A 21,520-nucleotide genomic window follows, 5' to 3' on the forward strand; every position below is an offset into this window, starting at 1 on the left:
GATATGGAACTCATCTAGACAACTTTGAATGTGCAGGTTAGAATTCTCTCCATAGCATCCCTAACATCTGATTAGTTAGCTTCCATTATAATTTCTTTAGTGACAGAGAACTGAAAGTAAAGGCTTATCAAGAATGATCAAGGGGGGCTGAGGCTATTGCTCAGTGGTAAAGTGCTTGCCTAGCATGTGTGAGGCACTGGGTTCAATCCTCAGCACCACATAAAAATAAATAAAGATACTGAGTGTTCATCTACAACTAAATACATATTTAAAAAGAAAAAAAAGAATGATCAAGGGGCTGGGCTTGTGGCTCAGTGGTACCGAGCTTGCCTAGCATGGGTAAGGCACTGGGTTCCATCATAAGCACCACATAAAAAAAAAAAAAATGAATGTATTGTGTTCACCTTCAACTAAAAAATAAATATTAAAAAAAAGAATGATCAAGGCTTAAATGATTAAATAGGACCAGAAAGAAATTGAAATAAACAGGATTAGGAAAACAGAGCAATAGAAAACTCTGCCTTTATTGGCTATTATGTTGTTTACTTAAAAGTTATTGTGTGCTAGACATTGTCTTTCTTTATATGATTTTTTAAAAAATCTTATAATACTGATAAGACCAGTTCACAACTGCTTAAAAACTGGGAATATTTTCCTTGAAAGTATTTTTTTTTCCAAATCTTTTAACAATCTCTTAAGAATAAGCGGGTGTGCTAGCAAAGCAATAAACCTTCTTTTCCTTTTTCTCAAAAAAAAAAAAAAAAAAACAGAGGAAAGAAAGGCCATGTGAAGGCACAATGAGAAGCCAGGAAGAGAGCCCTCATCAGGAGCTAATTTGATGACACCTTGATCCTGCACTTTGCTATCATGTGGATGCCCAATGTTGCCCAAAGGCCCATGTGTTAAAGGCCTGGTACCCAAGGTGAGAATATTGGGAGGTGGTAGAGCCTTCAGGAGGTGGGGCCTAGTGGGAGGTCTCTAGGTCATTAGGGGTGTGCCCTTGAAAGGAGTTCTGGTCCCCCTCTTGCTCTCTTTCGCCTCCTGGTGATAAGGTGAGCAGTTTTGCTCAACCACATACTCCTGCCATGATGTGTGGCCTCACCTCAGGTCCAAAGCAACAGGGCCAACCAATCATGGACTGGAACCTCCAAATCTGGGAGCCAAAATAAACCTTTTCTCTTTATAAGTTGATTATCTCTGGTATTTGTTATAGTGACAGAAAGCTGGCTAACACAGACTGCCAGGCTCCAGAACTGTGAAAAAATAAATTTGTGTTGTTGAAGTCATAAAAAAAAAAAAAAAAAAAAAAAAAGAATAAGCGGGTGTTGCTCAGTGGCAGGGCACTTGCCTGGCATGCATGGGGCCCTAGGGAACCCCAGTACCAAATTAATTAATTAATTTGTTTATTAATTAAATAAAAACTACATAAATGGAGAACCTCTGGGAATACATGTTGAATAAAAGGCACAGCTAAAGATAAGGTATGAGATTAATACCATTTTTTTAGAGAGAGAGAGAGAGAGAGAGAGAGAGAGAGAATTTTTTTAATATTTATTTTTAGTTATCGGTGGACACAACATCTTTGTATGTGGTGCTGAGGATCGAACCCGGGCCGCACGCATGCCAGGAGAGCGCGCTACCGCTTGAGCCACATCCCCAGCCCTAGATTAATACCATTTTATAAGTGAGAAAATTGAGTTAAAGGATTAGCCCTGGTTATATCTAGTAATAGGGCAGAACCTGAAACACAGATTTTCAATCAACTAATCCAATATTAATTCCAGTCCACATTGCAAAGGAGTAAACTACAATGCATTTTAAGAGATAAACAAGCGGGGGGAAAAAACTCTTAAATTTGCAAAAACAAACAAAAAACAGGGATATAATAAAGTCTTTGATCATTACAACTACTGATATGATATACTTATGGGTTATTACAAAAACAGGCACAAATAGCCAAAACCAGCCCCCACTTACTTCTTTTCCTTTCCCTCACTCTCCCATAAGGACACCTCAGAATGACAAGAATTTGGTACTAAGTTGTGAATAATTGTGGAAGTTAAGGATAAATATCAAAAATCTAGATTTAAATTAACTCTGGGGCAAGGTGTGGTGGTACATACCTGTAATCCCAGTGACTCAGGAGGATCACAGTTTAAAGTCAGCCTCAACAATTTAGCAAAGCCCTAAGCAATTTAATGAAACCCTGTCTCAAAAATTTAAAACGGCTGGGGATGCAGCTCAGTCATTAAGCACCTCTGGGTTCAATCCCTGGTACCAATAAAAATAAAAGTAAATTAACATAGGTTATTGTAGTTTTTAGTGAGTTCAGTCTATGGAAAATAGGAGTGGGTAAATAAAGCTTTTGTTTTGTTTTTTTTTTTCAAAAAAAAATTACAGCATCAAAAGTATGGTGCTTTGGCACGCTGAGTTCTTTGAACTGGAAGGACTCAGAAGCAATATCTGACTTTTTCCTGCCCTCCTGTCTCTCTCCTCTCTTCTCCCCTATCCCTTGCAACAGAGTCATAAAAGCCAGAAATCCTTTTCCCCAAAGTGGGTCATAGAAACTAGAATTCTTCTTTCCCCAAACCATAAAACCTAGAAACGTCACTCTCTTTTAAGGGTCTTGAAGACCCTTATTCCAGAGGGGTTCTGCCCCATACTCAAGAGAAAGAAATGCTACATAAGGAAGCTAAGTAGATTCTGGACTGAGCCCAGCGCAGTGTCGCATGCTTGTAATCCCAGCAGCTCGGGAGGCTGAGGCAGGAGGATTGAAGGTTAGAAGTCAGCTTCAGCAACTAGGTGAGGCTGTAAGCAACCTAGTGAGACCCTGTCTCAAAATAAAAAATAAAGTGGGTTGGGGATGTGGTTCTGGTTAAGTGCCCTTAGGTTCAATCCCTGGTATCAAAATTCTGGATTGGGCTTTCCTCACTCAATATATGACCTTTAGATCAGATGCTTTTGTGTAATCATGTAACCAGCAGCTAAGACAAGGGAACCTGCCTGGATCCTGATTCAGCCACCTGTCTGCAGAAGGAATAGGCAAATAATGGAAAAAGGAAAAAATACATTCTATGCAGTTCAATTAAACTGGATTGCTTCTCTATTTGTCCCAATTTATAGAATCTTTTCAACTCATCATATCATATCAATATGACATCACTGGTGATATTAACCTTGATCATTTAGTTAGGGTAGAGTTTTTCAGGTGTCTCTAAATTCTTTTCTTTAGAAGTGAGTCAGTCCAAACTCAAAGCTGGAAATGGGGGTTAACCCTACCTCCAGGTGAAGGGTAGTTTACCTCTGTGGTATTCTTCCAAAAATCCCCTAACATCAGTCTAGTCTTATGGAAAATATTATTGGATAAACTCATTCTATAAACCATTCAGCCAGGATTTCTCAAGACTGTCAAGCTCATTTAAAAAAATAAGGTTTTCTTATTTCCCAAGTATTTATTTTTTTAGGTGGACACAATATCTTTATTTCATTTTTATGTAGTGCTGAGAATCAAACCCAGTGCCTCATGCATGCTAGGCGAGCGCTCTACCACTGAGCCACATCCCCAGCCCCAGGAAACCTTATTTAAGAAACCTGTCATAGACCACACAAGAACAAGGAAACATGTTGATTAAATGCAATGTGGTATCCTAGATTGGATCCTGGAACAGAAAATACATTTCTGCAAAAATTGATGAAACCCAAATTAAGTATGGAATTTAGTAATAATAATTAACCAATGCTGGTTTCTTAGTTTTATCACATGTACTATGATAATATAATATTTTAACATTAGGAGAAATAGTAAGAAGTAGATGAAAATATTAGCAGCTTTCCTGTAAATCTAAAATTACCTAGAACTAAAAAATTAATTTTGGGAGCATTGGAGATATAGCTTAAGAGTAGATGATTATAAACTCATTTATTACCTTATAGAACATAGGGAAAAATAAACTTTTTCTACTCTCACACTCAATACTTCTGACATCAGATATGTAGAGCTTTTTTCCACACATTAAACAATTCTACAGCAGACACCAACTAGGCATCCTATAATTTAATCAGTCTGATACTACCTGGGAGCATTGGATCCCACAGGTTAAGGGCTTGATGCCAATTACATCTGCCTCAGATGCCAACTACAAGTCCTAGGTTATAACTTGTAATTCTAACCAACCTGTTATGAACTGAGAGATCCCACTCTAACATGGGCTCCTTTAAAATTGTCCCTTGCTCTCTCTAAAGGAAAACCCAGTAATTGCCCTAACTCCTAACTACTGTTATTTCTTCTCCCAGCTAATCTCAAATTCTAGGAATAGTGAGTCCTGCCAGCAACCATCTCCTGATGGGAACTGAAAGTGGCCCCAAGCAGTAATAATTTCCCTGGTGCCAGCAGGACCACAACCAGACCTGAGATGATGATGAATCAGACCAGTTTCACAGACTGCTTGACTATGCATACTTCTTGCCCCCTTGTTCATCTGTTATATAATCTTGGAGCTACTGTCAGTAATTCAGAGGCATTGCTTAAATCATTTCACTGCTGCGTTTTCCAGTGAGGCCCACTGAAATAAATTACTTTTCTGTTTTGCCACTTTTCTGTGCTGTTTGAAATCACCACAGTGTCCATACCTGGTCTGCTGGGACCTCTCAGAGCCAGACCTGTCCAGTTCAGTCAGGTCTCCAGTAACACCAAGAGCCCTCTCTTTTGTTTGATGAATTTGCTAGAATGGCTTACAGAACTCAGGCTAACACTTTACCTACTATTGGCAATTATTCGAAAGGTTTAAGTGAACAGCCAGATAAAGAAACATATGGAGTGAGATTTAGAATGATCCCCATCATAGGAGCCTCTGTCCCTGTGAAGTTACGCTGTGCTGACCTCTTAAAGAGGAGGTATTCTTGTTCACTAATTCCAAAACTCCCCAAACTCAGCCCATTTCTGGGGTTTTATCATTAATGACTGGCCAATTGCAATCAACTCAACCTTCACTCCTTTCCTCTTCCTGGAGGTAGGGAGAGAAATGGGGAAGGAATTGAATGTTCCAACCCTCTAATCACTAACACATCCATTCTAAAGCTACCGAGGAGCCCCCAGCCATCAGTCAATTCATTAGCATATAGAACTACACTTATCACTTTGGAAATACCAAGAGTTTTAGGAGATATATGCCAGAAAATGGGGAGAAGACCAAAAGTATTATGTCTTATTAAAATTCACAATATTACACTGACTATAATAGGGACTAAGAGAGGCTACCTTTTTGAAAGGCAGCTCTTTCTATTTAATTTTTTTATTGATTTTTCAAAACATTACAGAGCTCATGATATATCATCTTTCATACATTTGACTCAATTGGGTTTTGAACTCCCATTTTTACCCCAAATACAGATTGCAGAATCACATCTGTTACATACTCACATTTTTACCTAATGGCATATTAGTGACTGTTGTATTCTGCTACCTTTCCTATCCCCTACTATCCCCCCTCGTCTCCCCTCCCCTCCCATCTTCCCTCTCTACCTCCTCTGCTGTTGTTCAGTTCTCTCCCTTTTTTCCCCTCCCCCTTGCCCCTCATAACCTGAAAGGCAGCTCTTTCTTGGGCATGTAGATACCCAATTTGTAACTAAAAGTAGGATAAAGCTTGGCATCTCTGCCTTCATTTTATATTTGTCTCCTGTTTCCTTAAACTTCCTGACCTGCTCAGCATTACACATAGGCACATTAATCATTTAAGGAGTGTTCATCTAAAAATTGGTATTACAAGGCTTATTAACCCTAAATTTATCTTACCTCTATTCCCCCTGTAAGACTGAAGCAAGATTTTATCTGGAGTGGGGCCTGAAATTCTCCAGAGCAGAAACCTGCAGGCAATCACCCCACAATGAGATTGCTCCCCTAAGCAGGCACAATCATCTCATAAGAACCAAGTTGCCCTCTTCTGGGATCTTAAGTCTGATAGAAAAACATCCTGAGCAACAAATGGAAATTGTCCCATCAAATAATAAGGACTTCTTCAGAGCCTCCTCCCAGAACCAGAACTGAGATAATAATCAACCAGAACACAGTTTGGCTGCTCTTTATGCATCTCTCTTGCCCTCATCTAACCATAAAGTTCATGTTAACACCCTAGGACAATATCAAAGAGCCTCTAACCTAGGGAAGAAAAGGAAAGAAAAGCCAGGCTCGGTGGCACAAACCTGTAATCCCAGCTGCTCAAGAGGCTGAGGCAGGAGGATCACAAGTTCAAAGCCAGCCTCAGCAAATTAGTGAGGCCTTGAGCATCTTAGCAAGACCCTGTCTCAAAAAAAAGTGCTGGGGGTGTGGCTTAGTGCTCCTGGGTTCAATCTCTAGAACAAAAATATAAAAAAAGTAAAGAAAATACAAATTACTAACATGGAATAAAAGAGGAGACATTAGTAGATATTCCAGACCTTATAAGCCTAATAAAAGGAATAGTATGAAACTCTGCCCACAAATTAGATGAAATGGACCAATCCTTTGAAAAGTACAATCACCCAAAGTTCACAGAGGAAAAAATAAACTATCTGAATAAGCATATATCTATTAAAGAAGTTGAACTGATAATACCTAACCTTCCAAAACAAAAAGCACTAGGCTGAGATTGATGTAATGCCCCAGTAAACCTAACATTTAAGGAAGAAATTATACTAATTCTCTACAGAATGTAAATCGGAAGGAATACTTCCTAACTCATTCTATAAAGAAACAGTCCCCTAATGCCAAAACCAGACAAGACAACTACAGACCCATATGTCTCATAAAAACAGATGCAGAATGTCTCAATAAAATAAAAAAATAAAAACTGCTGGGATGTGGCTCAGTGGTTAAGTGCCCCTGGATTTAATTCCTGGCACTCCCTCCAAAAAAAAAAAAAAAAAAAATTAGCAAATTGAATCCAACAACGTATAAAGAGAATTACATATCATGACCAAGTGGGATTTACCCCAAGTATGCAAACTCATTCAACATTCAAATATCAACTTGTAGGGACTGAGGAAGTAGCTCAGTGGTAGAGCTCTTGCCTAGCATGCCAGAGGCCCTGGGTTCAACCCCCAGCACTGCCAGAGGGGAAAAAATTGATTTACCTAGGCTGTCACTTACATCAACAGCTAAAGAAAAATCACATTAATCATAGTGATACAGAAAAAAAGCGCTTGACAAGAGCCAATCTTCACTCATGAAAAAATTCTCAGTAAACTAGAAATAGAGGGAAACTTTCTCAATTTGATAAGGAGTCTGTACCAAAAACCTATTAAGGATGAAAAATCATAATTTTTCAAACTAAGATCAGAAACAAGTCAGGTGCAGTACTGCACACCTGTAATCCCAATGACTCAGGAGGCTGAAGCAAGAGAATCATGAGTTCAAAGCCAGCCTCAGCAAGGATAAGACGCTAAGCAACTCAGTGAAACCCTGTCTCTAAATAAAATACAAAAATAGGGCTGGGGGTGCTGGGGTGTGGCTCATTGGCAGAGTGCTTGTCAAACATGTGTGAGGCACTGGGTTTGAATCTCAGCACTACATATAAATAAATAAATTAAAAGTCCATTGATAACTAAAAAAAATTAAAAATTAAAAAAAATAGGGGCTGGGTTTGTGGCTCAGCGGTAGAGCGCTCGCCTAGCATGTGCAAGGCACTGGGTTGATCCTCAGCACCACATAAAAATAAAATAAAGGTATTATATCCAACTACAACTAAACAAATTTAAAAAAAAATAGAGGACTGGTCATGTAGCTCAGTGGTTGAGTGCCCCTGAGTTCAATCCCTGGTGCCAAAAAAAAAAAAAATGATCAGGAACAAAGAAAAGAAAATTGGACAGGCTTGGGGATATAACTCAGTGGTAAAGCATTTGCTTAGCATGATCAAGGCCCTGAGTTTGATTGCTAGCAGAGCAAAGAGCGACAACAAAATGTGTCAAAAATCTTAATAGTATGTTGTTAAACTGTAATGTTCAGTAGGTTAGGCATATTAAATGTATTTTCCACTTAACATTTTCAACTTATAATAGGTTTTAACTCCATCATAAATCAAGGAGTCTCTGTGTGCTATCACTACAGGATCCAACAATGATTTGAAAATCCAAGGCCACGAAAAATCTGCCTATTCATGATTGCCAAAACCTGGAGGCAACCGAAGTATCATTTATTAGGTGCTATAATTTGGATTTATAATGTCTCCCAAAGTCCTATGTGTTGATGGCTTGGTCCCTAGAACGTCATGCTACTGGGAGAGAATAGAACCTTTAGGAGTTGGGGCCTAATGGAAAGAAATTAGGTCACTGGGAGAATGTCCCTGAAAGGGATATAGATACACTGGTCTTTCCCTACCCCCTCTCTCTGCTTCCCAGCCACCATGAGGCTAAACAGACCTCTCTATCTTACATTCTTTCCATGATGTACTATGCCAGCACAGGCCCAAAGCAAGAGGGCCAAGTTGCCATGATCTGAAATCTCTGAAGCTATAAGCCAAAATAAAACCTTTCCTCCTTTTAAGTAGATTATCTCAAGTATTTTAATCACAGTAATAGAAAGCTAACATAATAGGTAAACGGAGAAATAAACTTTAGTACATCTAGACAATGGAATATTATTCAGTGCTAAAAAAGAAATAAGCAATCAAGCTCATTTGTTTGATATTATGAAGTAAAAGAAGCAATGTGAAAAGTCTATATACTGTATAATTCCAACTATGTGATATTCTGGAATAAGGGAAAACAATAGAGATAGCAAAAAAAAAAACAAACAAAAAACAGTGGTTGCCAGGCATGATGGCACATGCCTATAATTGCAGCTACTCAGGAAGTTCGAGGCCAGCCTGGGCAACTTAGCAAGACAAATCTCAAAATAAAAAAGGACTGGGGATGTAGCTCAGTGGTAGACTTCTTTCTTAGCATGCACAAGGCCTGGGTGTTATCCCTTGAACCATAAAACAAAACAAAACAGTGGTTGCCAGAAATTAAGGGACAGGGAGAAATGAAAGGAAGTGGTAGAGCTTTTGGGGCCGGGGTGGCAGTGAAAATACTCTGTATACAATAATGGTAGTCATAAGTCATGCATTTGCCCAAATCTAACCCACTGACTATACAACACCAAGAGTGAACCCTGATATAAACAATAGACTTTGGGTAACAATGATGTGCCAGCACAGGTTCATCTACAGTAGCAAATGTACTACTCTAATAGTATGTGTTGATAATGAAGGGAGGCTATGAATGTGGGGGGGGGGTATGAGATATCCCATGGCTTTCTCTCAGTTTTGCTGGAACCTAAAACTGCTCCAAAAAATATCAAGTCTTAAGCAAAAATGGGGGGAAAAAGAGGGAAATAACATGATCAGAATCAAAGTAGGAAAGTAAAGCTTCATTTTTAATGGGTACATTATGGCGAGAACGTCCTCAGGTAAACAACTTAAAGTGGTGTCATTTTGAAATACGAAGGGCTCTGATTTCTTCTAAGTCTAATTTCTTCTTTTTCTTCTCTTTTTAAAATTGAATTTCTCAGATTTGATAGGAACATATGTTATCCAAACAATAATGGTGCCAAGTCGTATTATATTCTTTAATTTTAGATTTTAATTGAAAGATCAAAACCTAAGAGCTAGTTTTAGATCTGAGAGTCATTAACATCCATCTATTTCTTATAAGCAGTATACACTAAATGCACCAGCCACATCCACCTATTTCTAAAGAATACTGTATAACATCTGGCATGGTTATCTCAGTTATACCTATAGCTAAGCATCACAAAGTCAGAGTGTTCTTGCGTCAGCAAGCCAACTGCTTCCAATACATCACATTCTCATTTTCTGCCAAACTGTTTACGAATCAGGCAAGGTTGCTAAAAATGAACTAAAATGGTTCTCAGAAGCAAAAAGTGTTTTATTACAATTAAAACCCAAGGAACAGCTCATATGAACTCAAAGGTATCAAGATAACCAAAATTACTAGCAAAGCTGTGCCAGTTTCTGTTCCTACTGCAGATTATTATAATAGGAAAAGTCTGATGAGTCATTTGTTTCTTCAACTATTATCTACTGTGTGCCTGTAAATATATGCCATAAAATGATACCTTTTTATGCTGTGTGGCACAGAGAATATAGAACCCAGTGATCATCAAGTAGTTTATAGCTCATTAAGAAAATTAAAACATTCCAGTTTATGAGTCTTTCTGATGTAATACTTCATTTCATCAGGCTTGGCAGGTACTATCATCATTTGTCAGATGAGGTAATTTGAGTTGAAAGAGGTTAAGTATCTTGCTCAATTACACAGAGTAAGTGGTACAGTAATATAGTCATAAACTATAGAGATCAGAGGAGGGAGAAATTACTTCTAGCAAAGGCAATAATTTTTATTCTATTAGCTGATATTTTTTATACTTCAAATCTTATTTATAGGCTTGTCCTTCAATAGACTTAATTCTGCCAAAAATCCAAGAGGTCTTTCTTGCAGGTACACCACTGTTCTACCCCCAAATAGCTGCTTATTTAGAAAAAAATTTTTATCAGCTCCTACATTATAGTTAAAAATCAGTGGCTTTGACCTTGAATAAAAATCTGCATTCCAATACTTAACTACTCTGTGACCTTGAACAAGTCACTTAAACTCTGAATTCTTTATTGGTCTGTAAAATGAGTCTACTATCAACTCATGAGGGAGAATTAACAGCATAATTAATATACAATTCTTAGTATACAGAGCTATGATATTTAGTACTATGCCTGGCTTATAATAAATAATAAATAATGATATTATTTTCCCTTAGAGAGTTCCTTATGGTGTTAATTTTGTGGAATTTTACTATTAATTCATTCTTTCTTATTCTTTATACTTAAGTTTCATTAGACCAGGAAATGTCATTGAGGATCTGCTTTGTATTCTGCTATTCTGTCAACCTTACTCTACTCCTGGCCACTTCATCATAGCTTTTATCAGAATGTGTAGTTTGGGAGGTATGGTGGTGCAGGTCCATAATTCCAATGGTTCAGGAGGCTGAAGCAAGAGGATAAAAATTCAAGGCTAGTTTCAACAATTTATTGAGAACTTATCTCAAAATAAAAAGAACAGGGGATGTACCTCAGTAGTAAAGCATCTCTGGGTGTAATTCCTAGCATCAAAAAAAAAGCGTCTGCTTCTATTAAGTTTGCATTCTGTAAGAAAAAAGTCAGGCAATAAGCCATATTATTTTATTTCTTGGTATGGGGGATTGAACCCTGGGGTGATTTACAGCTCTTTTTGATACAGGGTCTTGCTAAGGCTGGCCTCAAATTTGTAATCCCCTTGGATTGCTGGGAATACAGATGTGTACCACCATGCCTGACAATAATAATAAATGAAATTGTAGATTTTAAAGTGGGAATAAATCTCCTCTATCACAAGGCCAAGGATTGAACCCAGGGCCTTGTGCATGATAGGCAACCACTCTACCACTGCACTAAATCCCCAGCCCCTTATCCTTTTTATTCACTGTTTATCCCTAGTGCCTGGTAAATACTACTGAAATAATTGCTAACTCACTGAACTCAATGATCAACTGAATTAATTAATGGGACATGGTCTCTTCTCATGACAAGAGTTTTATGGGGAGGATGTACTAGTTAAACAGATATCTCACTACTATGGTTGCCACGGAAAACCAAAAAATGGCCAGGAAACGCAATTTCTTAGCTATTCCAAGAATGTTTGCTTTATTCTTAAACTAAACTTGTTCTTTTCTTCCAGTACAAAATATATATTTTTAAAGCCGACATTTATTCAACTTTTTCAATGTTCCAGGCCCTGTTTTAGTGTTTTACACTTAATCATTCATTTTGAGGTAATAGAAATAAAAATAGAAGGCAGACATAAAGGAAGGACAAAAAAATAAGAACTTGGAGTTCTGCATACTTGTTGTGAGTATTAACATAGACCAAACACATTTGTGTCTTTCCATGGTGTTAGAATTTATTGAATAACAATAAATTCATAGGTTACCCCACTTCAATCAGTGGCAGTTCACTGAATACTGTGGGTCACCTGGTAGTCATAAGCCAGGCAATTACAGATTCTTTCATTCCAATCTTAATTTCTAATATCTTAAACCATGCATCACACTTCACACATAAGTACTTATATATGTATTTTATTTATTTCCCCTCCATTTCCTGACCTACTGCAAGATTACTTATTACATTAGCTTTTGTGGTCACCTGCTTACAAGACTGCCTCCCAACAATCTTGTGAGTGATCTTGGAAGCAGATTCTCTAGCTCTAGTTAGGCCTTGAAGTAACAACAGTCCTGCCAACAACCTGGCTATAAACTTGTGAGAAATCCTAAGCTAGAACCATATACCTGAGATACTCCAGCTTCTTGACTCTCAGAAACCATGTGAGATAACAAATGTTTATTTTACAAGCTGTTAAGCTTTGAGATAATTTTGTTTTATGCAGAGTAAATCACTATTAGATGTCATTTCTCTAGGATTCTTTAATTTGGTACTGTCATACTATCCTTTCTTTCATTGCATTAATCTTTTTAAAGAATACACTATCCTTCCCCCTCATTTTTTTTTTTTTTTTGGTTGTAGTTGGATACAATACCTTTATTTTGTTTTTATGTGGTGCTGAGGATCAAACCCAGGGCCTCCCACGTGCTAGGCAAGCACTCTACTGCTGAGCCACAATCCCGGCCCCTCTTCCCCCTCATTTTATTATTTTTTAATTGACACATAGTAATTGTACTTATTTTATTTAAAACTAGAATACTGCTCATCTGAAATTTGTTGATGCTTCCTCATGATTAGATTCACATAATACATTCTTTTTGGAATACTACATAAACTGATATCATATAGAAAATGTTCTCAGACAACAATGAAGTTAAAAATCAATATTTAGGGCTGAGCAATATAGATCAGTGGTAGAGCACATTTGCCTAATATACATGAGACTCTGAGTTCAATCTCAGCATTGCCAAAAACAAAAACCCCAAATTCAATATTTAAGAGATAACTAGAAGATCATTGTTGTTTGAAAATTATATAATTTGCTTTTAACTGATCCAATGGTAAGAAATATAAATCACAGTATAAAAAATGAAAACAAATTGTGATAATGAAAAGACTATATATATGTGTATATGTGTATATACAAACATATATATATATATATATATATAAACATTAATGTTCTAGGCATTTAAAGAGATTAATGAAAAACAGAAAATTAAATCTAAAAAGGAGAAAGGAAGTAGAGATTGACAGACACACAATAAAAAGTATCAATAAAACTAAGAACTGATTCTCAGTCTCTTTCTTCTAGTCTACTGATCTTCCTTTGTTTTTCATGCGATCACCCCTCAAACTTTCCTTTTTTCCTCTCTAGGTTCCACATATGGGAGAAAACATATGATCCTTAACCTTCTGAGTATGGCTTATTTCTCAACATAATGTTCTCTAGTTCCATCCATTTTCCTGCAAATGACATGATTTCATTTTTCTTTATGACTGAATAAAACTCCATTGTGTATATATACCACATTTTCTTTATCAATTTTTCAATAGCTAAGCCATGGAAAATTGTGCTGCTATAAACATGGGTATGCATGTATCACTACATAGCTGGATCATATGGTGGGCTCCATGCCTATCTTCTGAGGCAGCTCCATACTGGTGTTACTAATTTAGGATCCCACAGTGTTCTTCCACAACCTCTCCAACAATTACCGTTGTTTTCTTTGTTTTGTTTTGGTTTCTCTTTTTTTTTTTTTTTTTTTTTGGTACTGGGAATTGAACCAAGGGGAACTCAACCACTGAGCCACATCCCCAGCCATTCAGCCCTTTTATGTATTTTATCTAGAAACAAGATCTTGCTGAATTGCTTAGGGCCTAAATTGCCTCAGCCTCCCAAGCCACTGGGATTACAGGCATGTGGCAATGAGCCTGGCTTATTGTTTGTATTCTTGATAACTGCCATTCTGGTGTGAGATGGAATCTCAGTGTAGTTTTGATTTGCATTTTCCTAATTTCTAATGACATTGAACATTTTTTCACATATAGTTGGTCATTTGTATTTCTTTTCAGAAGTGTCTATTTAATTCATTGCCCATTTACTGTTTTGCTTTTTGGTGTTATTTGAATTTTCTATATTCTAGATATTCTCTGCCAGAAGAGTAGCTAGCAAAGATTTTCTCCCATTCTGTAAGTTCACTTCACATTCTTTCCATTGCTGCTCAAAAACTTTTTAATTTGATACCATCCCATTTATTAATTCTTGTCATTATTTCTAATGAGAAAGTCATTGCCTGTGCTTATATGCTGGAGGTTGACTTTTTTTCTTTTTTTTTTTTTTTTGATTTGAAAATTCAACTTTATTTACAAAAGTTCTATCAACAAAGATGCCATTCCACCCCTTCAAAATAACTGATAATTTTCACAAAAACCATTTACATAGTTTAAACCTTTCTACATAAAACCATATTATGGGATAAGCAAACAACCTTACAAGATGATTCAAGACATATAAACAAAAAATAAAAAACAACATCTAGCATGAATGCTCTATTGACAGAATGAAGAATCAAGAATCACACTTTTTAATGTGCTGCTCCACCAAGAAATGGAAACATGATAATATTTTGGGAGGTAAAGGCTTCACAATAAACAGTCTTCTTACATAGGATGGTTTAGTTGTGATTATTTAGGGTTGATATTGAAGGCTAATATTTATGCTGATTTTATAAAATAAGTCATCATCATTGTAAAAAGGGTACAGACATTTCTATACAGATTTTTCTACCAATGAAAATGCGGATACTGGCTTGATCTCGTTATTCAGGCCAATTAATAAAATGCATAAAAAGAACTTGAGACCACAATCATCAGGTGACTTACAAAATTAGAATTTTCTCTGAAATCAAAGAGTATTATCCTTTATAGTACGTATAAATTTTAATTCTTCATAACAAGACCATATAGACTATTTAACCAACAGTTTAAAATAAAATTATCCAAATTACTTATTTAACATTTACATGTGATAATTACTTAAAAATTCTTTAAATTTAATCTAGGGGGATAATTACCCTCACATCACAGCTAAGTCACAAGGAACTTCAAAACTTTGGAAAAAAAATTCATCCCTGAGAAGTGAGAGAAAAACATCTAAAAACCCAAACAAACAACCCAGAGAGAGAGTCTTGTACCCTTTAAACAATTTTTACCATAGCACAAACTGTTATTAATAGCCAGTAATCAGATATATTTCAATCTTGGACAGCTACCACCTCTGGTGACTTGATCTTTCTGTAATTAAACTGCAAGTGCAGAATTAAAAAAAAAAAGTCAGATAAATAGAAACTCTGGTTTTATTTTAAATTTTACATTTTTGTCAAGTGAAATATCAGCCTGCTAAGAAATGAATATTCTAGTAATGACTGAAATAATAACTTCACTGGCATCTCTTCTTCTGGGTCTCCATTTCTCCCATAGTTGTTCACCCAAATAATAAAAGCAGTACGATAGCAACTGAGTTTACTATTATCAATGGCACTCGCATTACAGTTTTTACAGATCGAATCAGGTTCATTAGCTGAGATTTAATTCCTGGTTCCTCTCCGAATCCACCAATTCCCTGGTCCTTTCCCCAGCCAAAGTTTTTAAGGAAGCGCTCCTCGTGCAGCACGGCGTTGACACACAGCAGGGCTGCCTGAAGTAGTGAATACAGGGTAAAGGCCATGGTCACCGGGAGCCTTCACGAGGCCCAACTGAACCCTCTCCCGCCGCCCGACTTTTTATCTTTTTTTCCTCTAGGAGTTGCACAGTTTCTCTCTAACTCCTAGGTGTTTGATCCATTTTGAGTTAATTTTATGCAAAGTGAAAGATAAGGGTCTAGTCTCATTCTTCTCCACACAGATAACCAGTTTTCCCAGCACCACGGTCTTTTCTCCAATATATATTTTTGGCACCTTTGTGAAGGATCAGATGTCTGTAGATGTGTGGGTTTTTCTTTTATTCTGTACCACTGGTCTACACTATGCTCATACCATGCAGTTTTGTTAATATTATCTCATAAATTTCAAGTCAGGTGTTGTGATGCCTCCAGCATTGCTTTTTTGGCTTAGAATTGCTTTGGCCATTCTGGATCTTTTGTTCTTCCAAATGAATTTTATACTATTTTTTTCTTATTCTGTGAAAAGTGTCATTGGTATTTTGATGGGGATGCATTGTATACTGCTTTTGGTAGTATGGTCATTTTAACATTAATTTTGCCTATCCATGAACAAGAGGCGGGGTGTGTATGTCTCTCCATCTTATGTCTTCTTCAATTTCTTTCTTTAGGGTTCTACAGTTTTCATTATAGAGGTTTTTTACCACCTTGGTTAGATTTAAATCCTAGGTATTCAGGACACTGTAAATGAAATTGTTTTCCCGACTTCTTTCTCAGCAGATTCCTTGTTGATATATAGGAAAGCTATTGGTTTCTGTGTTAATTTGTAATCTGCTACTTTGCTGAAGTTATTACCAATAGCAGTCTTTTGGTGGATCTTCTTGTATCTTCTAAGCATAGGAGCATATCATCTGCAAACAGTGATAATTTGACTTCTTCCTTTCCTATTTTTATCCCTTTTATTTCCTCATATTGCCTAATTGCTCTGGCTATAATCTCCAGTACTATATTAAATAGGAGTGGTGAGAGTAGACATCCTTGTCTTGTTCCATAATTCTATTTATGGGAATGAATATTGCATATTTTATACCACACTTGCATCTCTGGGATAAAATTAACTTGACTATGACATAGAATCTTCTAAATATGTTGTTGAATATGATTTGTCAATATTTTATTAAGAATTTTAATTTTTTTGGTACTGGGGATTGAACCCAGGGGTACTTTACCACATTCTCAATTCTTTTTATTTTTGAGACAGGGTCTAAATTGCTTAGGGCCTCACTAATGTGATGAGGCTGGCCTCAAACTTGTGTTCCTCCTGAATCAGCCTCCCAAGTTGCTGTGATTTCACAGGTATGCACTACCACACCTGGCTTATTAAGGATTTTTGTTTCTAAGTTTTTTAGGGATGTTGGTCTGTAATTTTCTTTCCTTGATGTGTCCTTATCAGGTTTAAGTATAAGTATGATATTGGCTCCATAGAATGAATTTCGAAATGTAAATATAAAATACAAAATCTCTTTGTATTTCATGGAATAATCTGAGGAGCAATAGGATATAGATCTTCTGTAAAGCTCTGATTCTGTGAGATTCCATCTGGTCATGAACTTTTCTTTGTCAAAAGGCTTTTTATTATTGCTTCTATATAATTGCTAGTTTTTGGCTCTTTAGGTTTTTTATGTCCCCTTGGTTCAATTCTATAGATTGTATTTTGTTAGTGTCTATAAATTATCTGTTTCTTCTAGATTTTCCAATGCATGGAATTGAATTTTAATTTTTTAAAAAATATTTGCTAAGGGTTGCTTTGTGGCCTAAAACATGATCTGTTTTGGAGAACTTTCCATGAGCTGCTGAGAAGAAAGTATATTCCACTCTGTGGATAAATATTCTATAGATATCTGTTAAGTCCATTTAATTTATAATTTTTTCAGGTTTAAAGAGTCTTTGCTGAGTTTATGTCTGGATGACTTATCTATTGGTGACAGGTGTATTAAAATCACCCAGTATTATTGTACTGGGGTCTATCTGAAGCTTTAATTCAAGTAGTGTCTATTTTATGTAATTAGTTGTACCCATGTTTAAGGAATATGTATTCACTATTGTTAAAACTTCTTGTTGGGCTGGGATTATAGCTCAGTGGTAGAGTGCTTGCCTAGCATGAGTGAGGCACTGAATTCAATCCTCAGCACCACATAAAAAACAAATAAATAAAAAATAAGATTAAATTCTGAAAAAATAAGCCTTCTTATTGGGTTGTTACCTTTACTAGTAATGAAGTGACCTTTGTCCAATTAATTTTGGTATTAAGTCTGCTTTGTCAAATATGAGAGTAGCTAACTCCTGTGGAATTGGAGGCTCCATTCACATGGTATATCAATTTCCTTCTTTTCACTTTCAGACTGTGAATATTAAAAAAAATTTTTTTAGTTGTAGATGGACACAATACCTTTATTTCATTTATTTATTTTTATGTGGTGCTGAGGATCGAACCTAGTACCTCACACATGCCAAGCAAGCACTCTACCACTGAGTCACAGCCCAAGCCCCAGGCTGAATATTTTTGCTTGTAAGGTTGAGAGTCTTTTGCAAACAACATATATTTTGGTCTTATTTTTAAATCCCTATGCCTTTTGATTAGAGACTTGAGACCATTTACATTCAATGTTACTGTAGAGAGATGTTTATTAATTCCTTTTCCTTTGTGAGCTCTCAGAGGTTTTTTTTTTTTATTTCTGAAAAGTGCAGATGCTGCATAGAAAGGGTTCTGTAGAAATATTCCAAACCACCAAAGCTGAAAAAGGAAAGTTGGGACAGTAAAAGCTTAAGAGTATTTCCAAACTCAACAGGTAAAAGGGCATAACCAAACAATGTTGTGGGCTGACCAAATACCTAGTTATCATAACAGGACCAATAGGCTTACATTTTTTGATACCTGATTAACATAAATATTGAGCAATGCCCCTACCCAGCAGCTATATAAGCCCCTGGACACATCTGAGTGGCAACCTCTATCAAGACCCCTTCTCAATCGGTGGGAGCTGTTTCTTCTTGGTTGAAAAAAATCTTACTTTTTCATGCTCATCCTCCATTGTCCATGAATTTCATTCTTTAACTTTGTGAAATAAGAACCCAAGAAAGAATCACTGGTAGTTTGTTTCTGATGAGACTTTCTGATAAGCATTGTCTGCTGTGGAGCTACAGCTGTAATACAAATGGGCCCTGCCCACTGTGATCTTAACAGTGGAAACTGCAGTTTCACTACAATTTTCAATTAGCATCTGAAGTGGGGGACAGTTCTTTGAAACTGTAGGATCTTAAGCACTTAAACCAGTAGGCTCTGTACTAACTCTGGTTAATGTCAGAATTATAGATACAATCAGTTAGTGTCTGTAAAGAATGGCAGAATCGCTTTGTGTGGGAAAACCCTCACAATCCTGGAATCAGTAAAAGTACACATAAGCACCCCTACCCCCGACCTCTACTGAAATCCAATTCTCAAAAAAAAAAAAGCAAAGTTTCTCTTTGCTTCTGACTGCCCTTTTATAGATTAACTGCATACTAAGAATGCACAAAACCCTCCCTTTCTGAATATTTCCTAGCCCAAGTTATGGAATAAGATGACACCTAGAAGGATGCCCAACCACAACAAAAACTAGACGCAAGTCACTCTAATAAACACAGAAATTTTGATCCTTTTTCTTTTGATACACTAGACTGAAACTCTCACCAATCTATCTGAACAAGATAAAAAATATTTATCCCACACTTCAGAAGAGGCTATTTTTCTTAATTTTTATTTTGAGACAGGGTCCAAGTTGCTAAGCTGGTCTCCAACTTCTGATCCTCCTGCCTCAGCCTTCAGTCACTGGGATTAGAGGCGTGTGTACCACTACACCTGGCCAGAGGAGCTACTTTTCAAAACTGAGGCACCCACCTAAGACCCATATACTTTCCCTTGGAAAAATCATCTAAAAAGACTCTTGGTTAGACAAGAGCCAACCACCTTCCAACAATATTAGCTTGTTGCTAATAAAACTCTTTATTTCTGTTTCTCTGCCTTCCTGATTCATTGGCTCTGGGGGCAGAAGTAACCTGAACCTCCATATGGTTATATCAGAAGTAAAATACTGAGAGTAGAGGAGAAAAAAGTCCTACTTTTCCCTAACTTTATAATAGATCTTGCTGTTTATTTCAATTAAAAAAGTTATTTTAACTCTTTGTGACTTTCTCTATTAATATATTCCATTTGATTAACAACACATATATTTTCTTCATGAGATAACATAATAGAAACTTACAATTAACAAAAAGTAAAAGGGTGAATTATAATACATTTCTACCATCTTTTAATTCTCTAATGTCTTCAGTGGAGACATTAGAGCAGATGGCAAATTGTTAGAGCATATGGCAAAAGACCCCCAAATACCTTAACATAGCACATCTGGCTCATGATGTCTGCCTCAACCCATTTTTCCCATATACCCTCTGCTCTAGCCATATGCAACTACTTACAAAATACATTACTATGAGTTTTATGCTAAGTACAACCTCACAGATGCTATTTTCTCATCTGGAACCTCCCTTCTTTTCTTCTTCACTTAGTTAGCACTTACCTGGCCCTAAAAAGCTCAGATTTAAAAATTACCCGGGCTGGGGATGTGGCTCAAGCGGTAGCACGCTCGCCTGGTGTGCGTGCGGCCAGGGTTTGATCCTCAGCACCACATACAAACAAAGATGTTGTGTCCGCCAAATACTAAAAAATAAATATTAAAATTCTTTCTCTCTCTCCCTCTCTCTCACTCTCTCTTTAAAAAAAAATAAAATAAAAATTACCTTCTTCAAGAAGCCTGCTTTGACTACTCCTTTTCTTCCAATACTATATAATTTTAATAGCATCCTTTTCATTTATTATTTTATATGTATTGATTTACACATATATTTTTTACTATTCTACAAGATCCTTGAGATAAAAAGGATATATTTAACTTTCTTCCCCAGTTCAGTTTTTATAATAGCATATGATCTCAACAATGACTGTTGAGAGGCAGGATTGTAGCTCAGTGGGAGAGCATTAGCCTAGCACACCTGAGGCACTGGGTTTGATCCTCAGCACCACATAAACTAAATAAAATAAAGGTATTGTGTGACCTAAATACTTTATCCTTTGTATGATCCTCAAGAGGCAAGATCTCAGAGGAAAATGGCTACATGGAGCACCTGGGAAGTTTGACTAAAGGTATTCAAAACCAGCACAGACTCTCTCTCATGCACAAGCTTGACCAAAAAGCCATAATGTCATCTGACTTTAAGGAATTATGTAAATTTATTAGTTATGACCATGATAAATTGGAGATAGGTGGGCCCATCTTCCTATTTGTTTTCTTTTAAAAGATTTTTAGATTCTTGCATTACTTCTGGGGTGAAGAGGATAAAGTAAGGAAAGGAAGGCAGGCACATTCTTTTCAACTTTCTGTATATGTGGTGCAGTACTGAGGATCAAACCCAGGAGCATTCTACCTCTGAGCTACATCCCTAGTCCTTTTCATTTTATTTTGGGACATGGTCTCATTAAATTGCCAAGGCTATCCTTGAACTTACAATCCTCCTGCCTTAGCCTCTGGAGTCCCAGGATTATGGGTGTGTGTCACTGTGCCTGGAAGGAGTCTCCATTTCATAAAGTTAGATAATTCAAAGTCTGACTTCATTTATAAGAAATAATTTTATATTTCTTGCATATATAACTTTTTTGGTACTGGGGGTGCTTTACCACTGATCTATATCCCAAGACCTTTTTACTTTTTATTGTGAGACAAATCTTGCTAAGTTGCTAGGCCTAGGGCTGAGACTGGCC

General features: G+C 36.7%; 2 protein-coding genes and 1 pseudogene across 2 annotated transcripts in view; 1 reads left to right on the forward strand and 2 right to left on the reverse strand.

The window, feature by feature from the left end:
- Trim37 (tripartite motif containing 37) overlaps positions 1–21,520 on the forward strand; it is a 183,793-nt gene that overhangs the window by 161,423 nt on the left and 850 nt on the right. The gene's annotated exons all lie outside the window — the stretch shown is intronic.
- The window catches only part of Ppm1e (protein phosphatase, Mg2+/Mn2+ dependent 1E), a 144,104-nt gene that overhangs the window by 46,109 nt on the left and 76,475 nt on the right, over positions 1–21,520 (reverse strand). The gene's annotated exons all lie outside the window — the stretch shown is intronic.
- On the reverse strand, positions 15,467–15,735 carry LOC113195693 (immediate early response 3-interacting protein 1 pseudogene; annotated as a pseudogene).

The sequence above is a fragment of the Urocitellus parryii genome, chromosome 7 (assembly GCF_045843805.1).
Source record: "Urocitellus parryii isolate mUroPar1 chromosome 7, mUroPar1.hap1, whole genome shotgun sequence".
Taxonomy (NCBI): Eukaryota; Metazoa; Chordata; class Mammalia; order Rodentia; family Sciuridae; genus Urocitellus; species Urocitellus parryii.